Below are 15,064 nucleotides of genomic sequence, written 5' to 3'. Positions count from 1 at the left end.
GATATATTCTTTTTTCTTAACCAGGGATTGAACCCAGGGGTTGCTTAACCACTGAGCCACATCCTCAGTCCTTTTAAAAGAATATGTTTCTTAGAGACAGGTTCTCACTAAGTTGCTTAGGACCTCACTAAGTAGCTAAGGCTGGCTTTCCTGCCTCAGCCTCCCTTCCTAAACTGTTGGGATTACAGGAATGCACCCAGCTTGAAAGGCTGTATTCTTGATGCAATAGAAATGAGACATTCTGTCTGTGGCCTTCCTCCCCCAAATCAATAACCCCTGTCTAATTATGGAAAAAATACCAAACAAATCCAAAGACAGGCATGTTCTACAAAACAGCTTGCTGGTACTACTGGAAACATCAAATCAAGGAAAGTCTGAGAATCTGTCAGAGTTTAGAGATTGAAGAAACTCAAAAACTAAGTGCAATGTCATGCCCTGGAACAGAAAAAGACATTAGGTTACAATGAGGAGATCTGAACAACCTGAGCCTTTAGTTCATGACCATGCTTGAAGATGTTTCATTAATTTTAACGTGTATCATAACCTTAACTTTGAGAACCTCACGGTGGCACCTGCTTCAGCAGAGACAGGAATGCCGAGGACCTCTCATCTGAGCTTCCCTGCAGGTCAGAGCACCGATATCTCCATTTCGTGTGGATGTTCACATCCCTCGTCCACTCCGAAAGTTCCACAGTCAAAGACTGGCTGTCCCAGTGCTGGCGGGCCGGTGCACATGTAGGTGCAGCTGGAGCTGATCCGCCTCAGCTGCGGGGCTCCCAAGGGCTGGGGTTTCCAAGCTCAGGCTGCAGTGCTGCCAGGCAACTCCAGTGCTGGGCTGGAGGGCAGACTGGGGTCGGAAGTGGACACCAAGTTCTGCTCCTCACAGGTGTGTCCTGGCTCTCACCCAGGTTAAGGAGGTTCACGCTGTCTCCAGTCCACTCGGTGGATGCACCTAAGTGACTTGCAGGTAGGCTACAATTCGCTGGACTCCATTTTCAAGGCTAGGAACTTGGACAGCCTGACACTCAGGAAGACCACCACAGCGCTACTTGGTACAGCACTGAAACCACCAAATCCCAGTCATATGGAGAGGACTGCCTCAGTCATGGTTCCGGCAACGTCCAGGGCGTCCAGAGGCAGCAGCAGCTACTGAATAGTGACACAAGTAAGAGACAGCGCCAGAAACTTGGCCTTCCAGCCCCTCTGCGTGGAAGCGCTGCCCGAGGGAGCTCTATCGGAAGCGCCTGCGCATTGCAAGTCTGCGAGTCACTGCGGACTCTGAGCAGTCGCCTGCTGCCACCTGGGGGAGAATACAGGGATGTCGCAGAAAAACCCAGAGAGTGGTGGATGCATTTTGAAGTTTTTTGTTGTTTCTTTTTTTGCTTGTATTGGGGATTCAACCAGGGGCACTTAACCACTGAGCACATCCCCAGCTCTTTTTTTTTTTTAAGTTGTTGATGGACCTTTATTTTACTTATTTATTTTTATGTGGTGCTGAGGATTGAACCCAGTGCCTCACATATGGTATGCAAGTGCTCTACCACTGAGACACATCCCCAACCCTCTTTTTATTTTTATATTTTAACACAGGCCTCACTAAATTGCCAAGGTGTTTGCTAAGTTTGCTGAGGTCGTTGTGGAAATTGTGATCCTCCAGTATCAGCCTCCCCACATGGGAGGATCACAAGTATGAGCTACCATGCCAGGCTTGAGAGTATTAAAGTGATAGAGTATTATGTTGGGAACATGCAAACTGTGCCTTTGATCCCAAAATTAAATGGTATTATAACCTATATAAGAAGCTTTGCAAAAGATAGTCCACAGAATGGGAGAGAATATTTGCTAACAATATACCTGCTAAGAAATTTATGCCCAGAATATATAAGGAACACTTACAACTCAATAAGGAGCACCCAATTTACAATTAGATGGACAAGAATAAATATTAATCCAATGGGGGAAAATACAAATAGACAATAAACATATGAAAACATTCTGGACATCATTAATCATTAGGGAAATGCAATTCAAAACTACAAGCAGGTCACTTCCTCCCCAGTTCTCCATTTGGTTGGTGGGGTCTCATGCTGGTTCAACATGCATATGGAGAAGTGTTATTTCTGTTCGGGGACTATCTACCCCTGCCATGGCATGATGCTCATCCACAATGATTGCAAGGTATTCAGATTCTGTAAATACAAATGTCATGAGAACTTTAAATAGAAGCACAATCCTCACAAAGTCAGGTGGACTAAAGCATTTCAGAAAGCAAATGGTAAAGAACTTAACACTGGATAATTCATTTGAATTTGAAAAAGGTAGAAATGAACCTGTCAAATACCATCAAGAACTATGCAATAAAACTATTGATGCAATGAAGAGAGTTAAAGAGATCAAAAAGAAACACCAAGAAATATTTATAATGAACAGATTGAAGAAAAATAAAGTGCTAAGAAAGTTCAGGATATTAAAGAAGGCAAGCAAAACATCCATCTTATCTGAACCCTTCTTGCAGGCAAAGGAAAACAACTGGAAGAAAAAAAAAATGGTACAGCAGTTATAACAGGATGTGGACATGGAGGATGTTCCTTAAATATCTCAATCTCTGTAACCATTTCTATATATACATTTGAAAAATCTCTTTTGGAGACTTAGAATTTAATTCTAAATTACTGATTTTTTATATATGGTCACTGAAGTGAAAGGTGATTAGAAATACTTTTCTCCTATGCTGCTATTTGCACAGCATCAGATTATGGATGTTAGATTGCACCTCAGCAATGTCATCATTGATAGACGTGTTTATGGAATCATGAAAATTCTGCTTATAAATGCACAAGTGGATTGTGGACAGAGTGGTCATGATTTTTGGATAATGGCAGTTGACAGCATTTATGTAATAACTAATTACAAAAATTCATGGCCAGTGATATATAAAATCAAATTTTTTCTTTGCAGTAAAATGTTCCCTTTATTATGTTAGAGAAGGGAGGACACAACAAGGAAGTAATAATTTGTATGACAATCTCAAAATCATTTATTTTTATTGTGTTTTTTGTTTTGATTTATTAGCTTTAAGGAGAATAACGGCATAATACGATGAAACATAGTTATGTTGGGTTATTTTGACCTGGTTTACCTGTTCTTGGCAGGTATTTGTGAGTGTTTCCAAGGAGAGCTGAATAATCTTTACTTGAAATGGCACTGTATTATTTCTGCTTTTGAGAATACTCAGTTCTAATTTGTGATTCCTGTTAGAGCAAGCTCCCTTCCTCTCCCCCTGCCTAGCAATGTTCTAGAAGCAAAGAAATCCCAGTATCTTTTAAATTTTGTTGTGTAGTTTTCTCCCTTTTTTTAAAGACAGGTTCCTAATTGTTATGGAAGATAGAATTTATGGGTATAACATCTGCCCATTATTTGTACATAAAATAAAAACATTTTTCAGTGAGTGCCTACATATTATTTAAAGGTACTAAACAAAGTATGTTTTTAGTTGGAAAAAATTAACTTTCTCTACACATACTACTTACTTGGTAGATATAATTAAAGAGAAATATATGCTTAGTTAAAAAAAAAGAAAAACTACAAGCAGCCAGTGCCCAGAATGTCCCTGAAACCTGGTGCCGAGTCAAAGTCCACTTTTCCCCCTTGGTCTGTGAATGCCATTATGAATCCAAAAAAACTACTGCTGCTGTGATCTGGCAGTTGTAAGTAGAAAATAGATACACAGTAGAAAACCTCAGCAAAGCCACAGATTGGTTCTTTGGAAACATTGATAAAATATAAAGTGAAGTAGAGAGACTCCACCTACGTTACCAAACTCTTGGTCCAGCAAAGGGTGAAGAGGGATTGGAAAACAAAGATTCACAAACACAGATTTTGAAGATTAAGCTGAGATTCGGTGGAGCTCTGCTCTCAGGTGGAGATGCAGATCTAAAGAGTTACACCAGCAATCTTTATTTATATATGCCTCATTATCAGATTAAAGGCTATTCAACCATTATTCTTTGTATTCAGGAAAGTTACAGAAATTAGGGAAACTATGTAGCTTTTCCACAGTTGCAATCCACAGTTGCAAAGTGCAATGTTAGGAACTTTTGTAACTCTCAGAAAGTCCATTGTTAAAAGTTACTGTAGGGACTCTGCAACTGCAGCCAGAGCTAGAGCCACCCAGTTGCTGCAGGACTGGGGCTGCTGGGGTCCAGACAGGGGTTGCTATGATCTGATTCATCCTCATCCAGAACCAGGCAGGCAAGACGCACCTGGCAAAGTGGTACATGCAATTTGATGATGACAAGAAGCAGAAGTTGATAGAGGAAGTACACGCCATGGTCTCTGAGATGCCAAGCACACCAACTTTGTGGAGTTCAGAACTCTAAGATCATTTATCAACACTACACTGGCCTGTACTTCTGCCTCTGTGTGGACATCAATGACAACAACCTGGCCTCTCTGGAGGCCATCAACAAATTTGTGGAGTTCTTGAATGAGTATTTCCACAATGTCTGTGAACTGGACCTGGTGTTCAACTTCTACAAGGTTTACAGGGTTGTGGACGAGGTGTTCCTGACAAGCAAAATCCATGAGACCAGACAGAGGAAGGAGCTGAAGCAGATGCTGATGCTGCAGTCTCTGGAGTGAATGACACTCACTCGCCACCTCGGACACACCTGCCCACACCCCGCCAGGCCTGTGGCCCACCACACAGCCCCCTCCCTCAACTGTCCTGGAGAAAGGGATCCAGGTGGTTCTGAGTCACAAGAAAGGAGACTGCACCCCACTGCCTCTGGGCCTGCTGTGGGAAGAGGACACATCCCATGCCCCACGTAACCACTCTGTTATTGTGTGATGCTATGAGCATGTGTGGACCTTCCAATAAACCCGTGGTCCCCTGGAAGAAAAAAAGCTACTGTAAAGTGGGCAGGAACCAGAGAAGCAGAGCTGGTGAGATATTGTGGTTGCCTAGCATGAGAACATTATTCCCAGGAGCTATTTGCCTGAGATCAAGGTCAGAGCTGACAGGACTCTTGCACAGAGCCTCCTCATGCAGGGCATTGCCACAGCAGCTGAGCATCCTGTGCCCTTGCACAGAAACATCCCAGGCACCAGGCATGCCACAGCCATGAGGTCATCAGAGACCCCCAATATCAGTCACTGCTCTCCCATCTTCTGTTACCACTCTCCACATCTCTCCCTTTTACATTTTTTAAATGTAAGTGATGGGTTAAGACTTGGAGTCATTGGATTTCTTCTCAGAAGATTCCCCATCCTATTTTTATAAAACAAAAGGAATTAGTAGCAAAGATATAATTCAAAAAATGTACCATACTGTATGTTTTAACAATTTCCAGGGATTAAAGCCATTTAGGTCATTAATTATTTATTTAGCAAGCCATGCAGGTTCCACAGAATCAATTTTACTTTCCTGAATGCCCTGCATATAATGACGTAACTCCATAAGATCCAGGCTACCATTATTTCTTTGCTAAATGCCCATCAAATGACTTTTAACTTTCTCACAACCCCATTGAGAAGCATTATATTTTGATGCTGTGACACAAAAATATCTTTAGTTAACATGGCAGTGGAGCTTTTTTCTACATATAAGAGTGGCAATTTCATTTCCTATGTTAATAACTCTAGCTTCTAGAGCATCTAATTTTGCCTCTAACTTATCATCAATATTAGCCTGATTCTGCAAAACTTTAGAAGTATTCTGAGCTAAATCATTAGGAAATTGAGCATTCTTTATGCTTTTGGATAAAACTGTAACAGCAGTCATAACAGAAACTAAAGCAGATATCAAGGTGACTACTTCAATTATAACAAGACATGATGGTGTCTATCTAACTGGACACGATTCTGCTGTAGAATACAAACTCCCATATTGAAATACGAGGATCTGAAATATTAGCTGGAGTCATAATAAAAGAAAATCATCTTAACACAAGTGTTCCTTGCCATCTAGTATACATAGTAATACAATTGCTCAAATTACAGCTATAACAAGTTACATAATACTTTTCTCTTATCCTGTTTATTTTTATATTTCTAGTAATTAAAACGTAAGGGGATTGTACAGAGACTCACAGCCATAACAAGAAGCCACTTTACAATCCTTATTTACAAAATCAGAAAGGGGAGTGTAGTAAAGTTAAGAAAATCTAGGGCAGCTATCAAATGCCAAAGATCTCTTTGTATGTCACCACAACTGAAGGTCAGAAAGTTACTTATAAATCCTCTGGGGTCATTTATTTTATATAATTTTATATATAAGTTCTTCTCATCAACTTTGTGAGACCAATCCAAAATATATTCATCACTGCTATAGATATTATGACATGCTGGCCAAATGTTGGCACACTCCATCCATTGAGGAATGGCATCTAATTCTGTAGTAGTATGATTAGGACAGTAAGGTATTGGTGGATGTACCATGCGAAACATGGTTATGTCATCAGGCAGTCCCATTCTTAGTTACATCCCAGGGGCCAGTGAGTTGGGCTACCTTGGCTTCTCCCCCATATGCTGTCTTATCTCCTGGGGTCTCTTTTAAACAGCTGGTATTGTCATTGTGGGACCAACTCCCACTGTATCCAGTATAATTCAATCCATCTGAATGGACAGGTATAATGTGTTTGTCTAAAAATCATTAGTAAATATTGGAATAGATTCTCTAGTCCAATTACTGGGTGTGTGAAGGGTGGATCTGGAAAGTAAGTCCAGTAAATTTCCCCATAAACTCTACTTACCTGATAGCTTATAAAAGCCAGCATGACCACAAGCATTGTGGCAGAAGACTTTGTATTTCCCTGTTGATTTACCATCTGTTCAACCTGGTAGGTCAGATTCTTCTGTAGTCCCATGTTGGCCAACCAGCCTTCTGGGTTCGATGAGTTCTCTTCTTCTTCTTCCCCAACATCTCTTTCTTGGTGGGTACCAGGATCAACACTTCTGGTATGAGCTTCAATCGTTTGAACCGTGGTTGGAGTATGAGCTGCACTTTCTGGAAAGATACAGGCATGACCTCTACCCCACATAATCACTGAATCTCATCCATTCCACTGTCCTGTTTGTAAGTCTTTCCTCCAGACCAGAACTGTTGAGCCAACTGTTGTATGAACCACATGTTGCTCTGCTGCCATGGGATCTTCAGGCTCACAGTTCAGAAAATTTAATTTAAAAAGAGCATGATTTAAACAACTTTGTGGGCTTCTATTTCCCCCTTTTTGTTTTTGTAATAGTAACTTTAGAGATAAATGAGCCCACTCTATAATTGCCTGGCCTTGAGGATTATAAGGAATGCAAATTCAGTGTTCAACATGATATTGATCACAAAATTGTTGAAAAGAAAAACTAGTATAAGTCGAAGTACTATTATCAGTTTTAATTTGCAATGGACAGCACACCACAACAAAAGCAGCCAAACAGTGGGAAATAACTTGATGTGAATTTTTTACTGGCCAGAAAAATTAGTAAAAGTCACCTGGAAGGCAAATAGGGATTGTCAAAGTTGATGTAGGCATTAAAACTGAAAAGGGCACTCAGTTTTTGTCTTTAACAAAATTATGAAATGGAGTTAAAGATTTTGGAGGAGACTAGACATGGTGAAGCCATTTAAAAACTTTTGAAGTCTGCCATACGACCCCTGTAAGGTATGAAAAATAGAAAATATTAACACATGTATAGGCTCCTATAAATTAATTTTAGGAAGTTGGGCAGTTGTGATAGCAGCTTCACCTTTCATTAAGGCAGCCTTGCTTCTGTAGTATGCTGTTGAGGAGAGGCCAGAGAAGGGTCTCCAAATAATATATCAATAAAGGCCTCAAATCTTCAGTAGATAATAGTAAGCCCTAACCAGTTAAAATCTTCCAGGAACTTTTGGAAATCATTGATAATAAGTAAACCATCACCTGTAATTTGTAGGTTTTGTGGAAGAATCAAGTGTTCTATAATTAGGCTGTCCAAATATAAAAAGAAAAGGTCTTTTGTATTTTTGTAAGGAACTAATAGACAATAGTTATAAAGTTTACAAGGAATATACCAAAGGAAATTTAACAAGAGTAAAAACATATTTAGATTGTACAATTGCTATGAGCTGATAAACATGATTTTTGTAATCCCAAACCTTTATTTAGCTATATATTATATTTCTTGTGTATTTTAAGATTATAGTAGGGTTTCAAGATGGTGAACTAGAGGGTGACTACATCTCCTGTCACTCCAGAACTGAGGATTCAAGAAGGGGAGGTATTGAGAGACTCGGACCAACTCAGAGACGCTGGGTGAGTCACTACCACTGGGTGAAGCTTGGCTTGGGCAGCAGGCCAGTACAGTGGGCAGCTTCTTGGAGCAGGTCAGGGTTGCGAGAGGGTTTCCTGAGCAGCCCAGTTCCATTTGGCAGCAGGCCCAGTCCACAGCCAGCTTCTCCAAGCAGATCCACCCAGGGAGAGGCTTTCCACACACACCCAGCCTCCAGCAGTGGGCCCCAATCCGGTCCGCAGGCAGTTTCTTGGACCAGGGCAGGGGTGCCAGAGGTATTCTGGAGCAGCCCGGCTCCATCCAGTGGCAGGCACAGTCCACAGTCAGCTTCTTGGAGCAGGCCCACCTAGTGAGAGGCTTTCTGAGCACACCCAGCTCCCAGCTCTGCACCCAGCAGCAGGCCAGGGGCAGCTTTCTTCTGAAGCACTGCATTATCAAGTTCCTCCAAGACATCAGGTTACTGAAGGCTAGGAGGTGATATACTGGAAATCTGCAGGGACACTATAAGCCAATAGAGGAAATTTGCAATATCTCAGAGTCCCACTGTTATCTGACCAATATGAGAAAACAAGGGAAGAAAATGTCCCCAAAACACCTAGATGCTATATCAATAAAACCCAATGACAGCATTGCAGAAAAAATGTCAGAAAGGGAGTCCAGATTGTACATAATTAAAACAATCAGAGAAGCAAATGAGAAGATGAAAGAGCAAGTGCAGACATTGAAGGATGAGATGAAAGAGCAAATGCAGTCATTAAATGATTGCACCAATCAACAGTTAAAAGAGCAAATATGGGAAGTAAAAGATCATATCAATAAAGATTTAGAGATATTGAAAAAAAAAATGAACAGAAATACTTGAAATGAAGGAAACAATAAACCAAGTTAAAAGCTCCATAGAAAGCATAACCAATAGGATAAAACACCTGGAAGACAAAACCTCAGACATTGAAGACAAAATATTTAATCTTGAAAACAAAGTTGACCAAACAGAGAAGATGGTAAGAAAACATGAACATAATCTACAAGAATTATGGGATATCATGAAAAGGCCAAATTTAAGAATTATTGGCATTGAGGAAGGCTTAGAGAAACAAACCAAAGGAATGAACAATATATTCAATGACATAATATCAGAAAATATCCCAAATCTGAAGAATGAAATGGAAAATCAAGTACAAGAGGCTTATAGAACACCAAATACCCAAAATTACAACAGACCCACACCAAAGCACATTATTATGAAAATACCTAACATACAAAATAAAGACAGAATTTTAAAGACCACAAGAGAAAAGAATCAAATTACATTCAGGCGGAAACCAATAAGGATATGAGCAGATTTTTCAATCCAGATCCTAAAAGCTAGAAGGGCCTGGAACAACATTTATCAAGCCCTGAAAGAAAATGGATGCCAACCAAGAATCTTACACCCAGCAAAACTTATCTTCAGTTTTGATGATGAAATAAAACCCTTCCATGATAAACAAAAATGAAAATAATTTACAAAAAGAAAGCTAGCATTAGAGAACATTCTCAGCAAAATATTCCATGAGGAAGAGATTATAAACAATGATGCAAATCAGCAAAGGGAGGAACTAGCCTAAAGGAATAGCCAAATAAACAAGAAACCAAGTTGTGTCAAAAAAAAAAAAATGAGCCAAATGACTGGGAATACAAATCATATCTCAATAATAACCCTGAACATTAATGACCTGAACTCATCAAACAAAAGACATAGACTGGCAGAATGGATCAAAAAGAAAAATCCAACAATATGCTGCTTGCAAGAGACTCATCTCATAGAAAGAGATATCCACAAACTAAACGTGAAAGGATGAGAAAAAACATACCATGCACATGGACATAGCAAAAAAGCTGGAGTATCCATCCTCATTTCAGATAATGTGAACTTCAAGCCAAAGTTAGACAGAAGGGATAAAGAAGGACATTTCATACTGCTTAAGGGAAGCATCTATCAGCAAGACATAACAATCATAAATATCTATACCCCAAACATTGGCTCATCCATGTACGTCAAACAAATCCTTCTCAACTCCAGAATCAAATAGTCCACAACACAATAATACTAGGTGATTTTAACACACCTCTCTCACCACTGGACAGACCTTTCAAACAAAAATTGAATAAAGAAACCATAGATCTCAATAACACAATCAATAATTTAGATTTAACGGACATATATAGAATATACCATCCAACAAAGAGCAAATATACCTTCTTCTCAGCAGCACATGGATCATTCATTAAAATTGACCATATTTTATGCCATAAAGTTAATGTTACCAAATACAAGAAGATAGAGATACTACCTTGTATTCTATCAGATCATAATGGATTGAAATTAGAAATAATGACAAAATAAAAAACAGAAACTACTCCAACACCTGGAGATTAAATAATATGCTATTACATGATGAATGGATAACAGAAGATAGCAGGAGGAAAATAAAAAATTCTCAGAGGTAAATGAGAACAAAGGCACTTCATATCAAAATCTCTGGGACACTATGAAAGCAGTTCTTAGAGGAAGATTTATTTCATGGAGCATATTCAATAAAAGAAGAAAAAAAATCATGAAATAAACTACTTAACACTGCAGCTTAAAGCCCTAGAAAAAGAAGAGCAGAGCAACACCAAAAGTGGTAGAAGACAGGAAATATTTAAAATCAGATCTGAAATCAATGAAATTGAAACAAAAGAAATAATAGAAAAAATTGACAAAATAAATAGTTGGTTCTTTGAAAGAATAAACAAAATTGATAAACCCTTAGCCACACTAACAAAGAGAAGGAGAGAGAAAACTCAAATTACTAAAATATGGAATGAACAAGGAAAGATCACTACAGACACGACTGAAATACAAAACATAATTAGAAGCAAATTTGAAAATCTATACTCCAACAAATCATAAAATCTGGAAGACATCAACAGGATTCTAGAGACATATGAATTACCTAAACTGAACCAGGAGGACACAACTTAAATAGATTAATTTCAAGGAATGAAATAGAAGAAGTCATCAAAAGCCTACCAACAAAGAAAAGTCTGGGTCCAGATGGGTTCTCAGCCAAGTTCTACACAACCTTTAAAGAAGAGCTCATTCCAATACTCCTCAAAGTATTCCATGAAATAGAAGAGGAGGGAACCCTCCCAAACTCATTCTATGAAGCCAGTATCACCCTAATACCTAAACCAGGCAGAGACACATTGAGGGAAAGAAAATTTCAGACCAATACTCTTAATGAACATTGATGCAAAAATTCTCAACAAAATTTTAGCAAATCGTATGCAAAAATATATTTAAAACATAGTGCACCACAATCAAGTGGGCTTAATCCCAGGGATGCAGGTTGGTTCAACATTTGGAAATCCGTAAACGTAATTCATCATATCAAAAGTCTTAAAGTCAAGAATTACATGATTATATCAATAGGTGCAGAAAAAACATTTGATAAAATACAGCATCCCTTCGTGCTCAAAACAGCAGAAAAAAAAAGGGATAGTGGGAACATCCCTTAACATTGTAAAGGCCATCTATGCTAAGCCCATGGCTAATATCATTCTAAATGGTGAAAGACTGAAAGCATTCTGCCTAAAAACTGGAACAAGGCAAGGGTGCCCTCTTTCACCACTTGAAAAAAATAAAATAAAATACTTGGGAATCAATTTAACCAAAGATGTAAAAGATCTCTACAATGAGAACTACAGAACACTAAAGAAAGAAATTAAAGAAAACCTTAGAAGATGGAAAGATCTCCCATGTTCCTGGATAGGCAGAATTAATATTGTCAAAATGGCCATACTACCAAAAGTGCTATACAAATTCAACGCAATTCCAATTAAAATTCCAATGATGTACCATATAGAAACAGAGCAAGCAATCATGAAATTCATCTGGAAGAATAAGAAACCCAGAATAAATAAAGCAATCCTTACCAGGAGGAGTAAACCAGGGATATCGCAATACCAGAACTTCAACTATGATCAAAGCAATACTAACAAAAACGGCATGGTATTGGTACCAAAATAGACAGGTAGATCAATGGTACAGAACAGAGGACACGGACACAAACCCAAATAAATACAATTTTCTCATACTAGACAAAGGGGCCAAAAATATGCAATGGAGAAAAGATAGCCTCTTCAACAAATGGTGCTGGGAGAATTGGAAATCCACATGCAGCAAAATGAAACTAAACCCCTATCTCTCACCCTGCACAAAACTCAACTCAAAATGGATTAAGGACCTTGAAATCAGACCAGAGACCCTCATCTTATGGAAGAAAAATAGGTCCCAATCTTCAACATGTTGGCTTAGGACCAGACTTCCTCAACAGGACTCCCATAGCACAAGAAATAAAAGCAAGATTTAATAACTGGTATAGATTCAAACTAAAAATCTTTCTCTCAGCAAAGGAAACTATCAGCAATGTGAAGAGAGAGCCTACAGAGTGGGAGAATATCTTTGCCACTCATACTTCAGATAGAGCACTAATCTCCAGAATCTATAAAGAACTCAAAAAACTCTACACCAAGAATGCAAATAACCCAATCAACAAATGGGCTAAGGAAATGAACAGACACTTCACAGAAGATCTACAAGCAATCAACAGACATATGCAAAAATGTTCAACTTCTCTAATAATAAGACAAGTGTAAATCAAAACCACCCTAAGATTCCATCTCACCCCAATTAGAATGGCGATTATCAAGAATACAAGCAACAACAGGTGTTGGCGAGGATGTGGGGAGAAAGGTACACTCATACATTGCTGGTGGGGTTGCAAATTAGTGCAGCCAATCTGGAAAGCAGTGTGGATATTCCTCAGAAAGGAATCCCACTCCTTGGCCTATACCCAAAGGACTTAAAATCAGAATACTACAGAGATACAGCCACATCAATGTTCATAGCTGCTCAAGTTACAATAGCTAGATTGTGGAACTAATCTAGAAGCCCTTCAATTGATGAATCTATAAAGAAACTGTGGTATATTTATACAATGGAATATTACTCAGCCATTCAGCCATAAAGAATAATAAAGTAATGTCATTTGCAGGCAAATGGGTGATATTGGAGAATATCATGCTAAGTGAGATAAGCCAATCTCAAAAAACCAAAGGAAGAATGATCTAGCTGATAAGCAGATGATGACACATAATGGGGGGGCAAGAATAAAGGAAGGAGGGACTTATAGAGGGAAAAGAGGGGTGGGAGGGTTGGGGGGATGGGAAAAAATAACAAAATGAATCAAATAACATTACCCTATGTAAATGCATGATTACACAAATGATATGCCTTTAATGCATGTACAGAAGCAACATGTATCCCATTTGTTTACAATAAAAATAAATTAGAAAAAATATTATGGTAATTTTTATAACAAAAAAACTTTCTTTTGAACCTAACTTTAAGTGAAATTTAGTGGTTAACTTAAGATGGAATAAGGTGAGAAGCAGAGTCTTTACTCAAGTGAGGTGTGACCTCTTAATAAATCTTAGATAAGGTATTTTATTTCTGAAACTAATCTTTAATCTCTTTCTTAAATATTATTTTATAATGTTTTAGTACATCATTTTAGTCCATATGAATCAGTTAACATAATTTAACATTACATCTGAAATATGAATTAAAAAGGCAAGAGAGTTTTTAATGCTCCTGTGCAAAAATGGAATAATGTGTTTACATCCCATATTATCAAACTTTAATAAACCAGGTTCTCCTTATTATCTATTAAAATATATTTAAGTTTACCTCTCAGTGTGTAGAGAGTAACACAAAATTTTATAATTTATGACAAATTATTTTTATCACATTATTAAATGTTAAATCACATAATTTCTTAATTAAATTTGTTATTTTTATAATAGACCACTATTACAGAGAACATCAGCTTTGTAAAATGTTCTCCAAAACCTTATATTTTAAAGGCTTTATATGAATACTTCTGGAATACAAAGAAACCAGTTAACAGATGTTTTTATATTAACCAAGTTTAACTTTTGAAGAAAAATTTAGAATCTGGAATGTAGCATAATACTCTAAAAAATAGTTATTTTTTAACCAGAGTTGGACAAACAATAATTTTTATAAAGACTGGTTTATCTATTTATTGATTTATTTTAATAAGACTTCACAGGCATAAGAAATTATCTTCATATGTAGGAGCAAATTAATGATTTAAGAAATATTTATTACTTTAACATATAGAGGATTAAACTTTGGTTCACATCAGAACATGAATATTTTACCTGTGTCTGGAGAAGAGGTCACCTTTACAAAACTACAACTGACACAAATCTTTTTGTCACTTACACAAACTTTCCTGTCATGTACTCAGACATTCTTGTCATGTACTCAGACCTTCTATCTCTGTCCCTTCACAAATTTTATCTCTTTCCTAGCCATTGATCCCTTTTTAAATTTACATTCTGAAATAATCCTTATGCAAATTCTGAATTTGTTCCAATTACTCCTCTCAATAAGATGAAATACTTTATGCTGTTTACAGTGCTTTAATTGAAGCACAACTGAAGTTTTTGTACCCTTTGCATATAGAATTGCACCTGTTAGAACTTTAACTCAGTAATTTTGCTTTAGTTAAGACCCAGAAACAAAGCAATCCTAAACTCCTTTTTAAATTAATCCATAAAAAAACACATTTATGAAGATTAATTTCATTTGTTAAATATAATTTACTCATTTAACTGTAAATAAAAATATCAGACAAATGTGGTTAGCACTATTAAACATCTCTTTCCTGTTGAAGAAAAATTTAGA

The 15,064-nt window shown here is 37.7% G+C and overlaps 3 pseudogenes; 2 read left to right on the top strand and 1 right to left on the bottom strand.

The window, feature by feature from the left end:
* Window positions 1–2,097: 2,097 nt before the first annotated feature.
* LOC124966454 (probable ribosome biogenesis protein RLP24) lies at window positions 2,098–2,593 on the top strand (annotated as a pseudogene).
* Window positions 2,594–4,217: 1,624 nt separating this feature from the next.
* On the top strand, window positions 4,218–4,641 carry LOC124966462 (AP-2 complex subunit sigma-like; annotated as a pseudogene).
* Window positions 4,642–5,224: 583 nt separating this feature from the next.
* The window catches only part of LOC124966148 (voltage-dependent anion-selective channel protein 1-like), a 61,458-nt pseudogene continuing 51,618 nt past the window's right edge, over window positions 5,225–15,064 (bottom strand).

The sequence above is a fragment of the Sciurus carolinensis genome, chromosome 16, assembly GCF_902686445.1.
Source record: "Sciurus carolinensis chromosome 16, mSciCar1.2, whole genome shotgun sequence".
Classification (NCBI taxonomy): Eukaryota; Metazoa; Chordata; class Mammalia; order Rodentia; family Sciuridae; genus Sciurus; species Sciurus carolinensis.
The sequence above is the reverse complement of the archived record's forward strand: the minus strand, read 5'-3'. Positions and strand labels throughout refer to the sequence as shown.